Here is a 3,656-nt window from a genome sequence, read left to right as displayed (position 1 = left end):
GGGCTGGGCTGTGGAGCGATGGTATCCCAGTCGGGAGTCTTCAGTTCCAGCAGGGTGGTCACAGCAACTGCACCCCTGGCTGATGTGCAGGCAGCAAATAGCAGGGCACGTGGGCAGCAGGCAGGTAGGCAGCAGCAGATGGCAGGTGGGAGCATGCTCAGGGCTCTGGGGGGCAGGAAAATGGCCTTCATGGCAGGAGCGTGGTCTTCCATGTGTTTTCGCGTGGCCAGCTTTATACGGAGTGATTTGGCACGTGAAAATATTGCACGTCAGCATGTAATTCGAGGAAAGGCCCTTAGCGCATGTGCGCATCAGCGATTTCATTGGGCCAAAGGCCCTTCGCGTGACGCGCGGGGGTGTGCGTTGTTGTTTCCCCCATGACGTGGGCATAGTGGATTAGCACGCACGCGAAACAAATGCACGTCCCCATGTGAATGCGTGTAATCTGAGGAAAGGGCCTACACGCGTAAGTGACGTGACACGCGCGGGTGTTTCCCTCAGCATGGGTTAAAGGTGAGCGGGGCCAGCAGTTCGCTGTACGTGCCTTTCGTGGAGTCCGACGTGTGTTGCTGCTTCGTGTTGTTTCGCGCGCCATCACAATTTCACAGCTATCAAGGACGTATCTCTTCTTTTGGCGGGGGTATTGGCTACGCGTGTTTTTCTGCATCGCGCTAGTCAGACGGTGAGTCGCGCACGCTATTTTTCCCACTGCGGGTGCCCCTGCGTATCGCACCATTTCTGATGTCATAGTAGCCTGCGTGTCCCACGCGTACGCGTTTTTCGTGTTACTGGGTGCCACCGCGTACTGTGGGAGGTTGATTCCATGCACCTAGGCTGCAGGGTTGCGTGCACGGTTTTCCAGCAATTTTTGGGTGCCTGAGCGTTGCGTGACCCGTCACTACATCACCGGGGTCACATACAGCCTTGCAGGTGCAGGGGGGCTGTTAACATATTGCTTCCCACCCCCTTGACCCCAATTGCCCAGGTCAATTGTGGTGTACACCTCCCATTGGCACTACTACATCTGTGCCCTGGTTGGGAGGACACCAAAGGTGAGGGGCGCCTCAGCTGGGCATTCTCCTCATGGTGGGTGTGGTCAGGGACGTGACCGGGGTGACCAGGGAGTAGGGGGACTCCAGGGTGTCCAGGGCAGCCGCAGAGGGGGAAGAGGCAGGGGTTCGCCACTTGAGCACGATGTTGTGCCATGTGTCGGTGCAGTCATGCCACCACCCCCTGTGGTTCCTGGAGATGCAGCTTCTGCATCTGGCACTGGTGCCTGTGTGACCCGGCAGTCCGTTCCATCGACTGCCACGTGCCCAAGGGTAGTGGTAGCTGTAGGTGCAGCTGTGGACACCGCCACCCAGGCTCAGGGTCTGCCAGCGCAGCCTGCGTTGGCACTTGAGGAGCCCTTGGAAGATTTCCAACAGGCCAGGATGGAAACCGTAGGGGCACGCAGGGCTGCCCTGACCAAGACATGTGTCCCTGGGGCAGTTATGTCATCTGCTGCCCCAAACAGCCGGGTGTTGGCAAGAGCAGGGGCAGATGCACCCAACAACACCCCGGTTGTGAGTCTGCCAACCAGGACAGTTGCGGTTAATGACTCTGCCACAGCGAATGTTGCTGCGCAGGGTCCATTAGAGGGCACCCAGCTGCCACTGACAGAAGTCAGGCCTTTGGTCGTCCCTCCACCTGCCACTCCCTTGGCTCAATCCACCGAACCCACTAGACATACTGGTTAGGGCTGCATTAGCCAGCCAGGGTCTGAGCCACAATCCAAGAGGAGGAAGGTTGCACCTGCAGCACAGGCTGGGACCTCACACACAGCCACGACCTCCTGCACGTCGAGGAAGAAGCCTTTCTGCAACCAGGAACTGGACTTCCTCATGGGCTACGTGCGGGTCCACAGCCGTGACATGCTAGTGGGTGCCAATAGTCAGTCTACGGCTGCCCAACGTGATACCCACTGGAAGCATGTTGCGGAACATGTCAGTGCATTCGGCCATGAGGTGCGCACGACGCAAGAGTGCAAAAAGCGTTGGAATGACATCAAACGCAGTGCTAAGGCTAAGCGTGCCTCAAATTACAACTTGACTCTGGTGACTGGCGGTGGGCCTGCACCAGAGGAGGAAGTCCTCACTCCGCATGAGTCACTCGTTGCAGAGTTCATACCATCTGAATCTGTCGAAGGAGTGGGAGAGATGCTGGACCTTGATGCCCAGTCCAGTGAGTGTTGATGCGTGTTTGTTGAGGATGTGTGTGTTTTACTTGTGGGATGTGTTGTGCATGATTGCCACTACATGTGACGTGTACATGTTTCGGATGTGCAAGTAATGCAATGCTTCCGTGATGCATGTCTGCTTTGCTGGATGGTGGACATGTGGAGCAGACGGGGAGTGTCGGCATCAACACTATTGCACCCTACTCACATTCTGGTTACCAGTATGCCCCTCTGTTCCATGTCCCAGCTCACTGGCCCTTCTGCATTTAGCGTGGGGTGACCTTCCTCTCAGCCCAGGCACGATGTCATTGCATGACTGACGTGCATGTGTCCTCTGCCTGCATGCGGGTACTCCATGTAGGCATGCTCCCTTGCCCCTCCACCCACCGCTCTGCACCCCAATTCCACCTTTGCACTGGTCTGCTTCAATATTGCCATTGGGTACTTCCCTGTTAAAGCGTCCTGTGTACATGCTAACTTCCCGCAACCAATCTGCCAGACATATGCTGTGTGGTACAGCCTTAGTTCTTGATGCAGGGTATCTCACTTGTACTGTGCAGAGCAGGGACATGAGTGCCCATTCATGCTCCATGTGCATTGCACGCATGCCCCTATGTGTCCTTGACTGGATGATCACTGTAATACAAGTCCTGGGTGACATACAATGCATGGCATTTCATCAGCCTTCCCATGTCTACTGTGGCTCAGTACTGCGTTGCACACGTTTAGGGTCTGACAATCTGGGTGGGTCACAGGCCTCAGCCTGTTTAATGGCCAATGACTCTGTCCAACTGGTGTAGTGTCCTCTTCACATGTGGGTGGCCTCCAGACGTTTCATCATGTGTCCTGCTTACTGTCCCATCATCATTTGCAGTGTTGTCACTTGACTCACATGAAGCTGTTGATGCTAGTCAACACTGCCTGTCAATGCACAGGTCTATGGTCAGCCTTTTGATAACATGCTAGGCCTCCATGCTTTTGCACTTGGGTGGAGGGGTGCTTTGCTTGTAGATATGCTACCCAATGAATGCACATTGCACGTGATGCCTGAAGTTGACCTTGCACTGCCTTCACATTTTCTGACACACACCATGAAGTACTTGTACATGTAGGTAGTGAGTAACATACACATTGGCTGCACTGCGTAGACCCACTTCAATGCAAACTGCCACCTTTCAACAGGTCTGATCACAGAAGCAATTCCAAGTTGGCCCAGCATGCATGCCAGGTTCTATTTTGTGTGTCACATGTCTGCCTGATGTTGTTGGTGTGTGTGTGTGTGTTGTGTGCTTCTGACATGTGTAGTGACCTTTTTTCTCTCTATTTTTCAGATGATGACGCAATGGAGCCGGAGGATGGTGTTGTCATGCCAGGCACAGGGTTGGTATCACTACATCAACCCGGCACAAGTGGGGGTTTTGGGGTGGCAGGCCACGAA

Source organism: Ambystoma mexicanum, chromosome 4q (assembly GCF_040938575.1).
Source record: "Ambystoma mexicanum isolate Mex_15411 chromosome 4q, UKY_AmexF1_1, whole genome shotgun sequence".
In the NCBI taxonomy this organism is placed as follows: Eukaryota; Metazoa; Chordata; class Amphibia; order Caudata; family Ambystomatidae; genus Ambystoma; species Ambystoma mexicanum.
Note: the sequence above shows the minus strand (reverse complement) of the source record.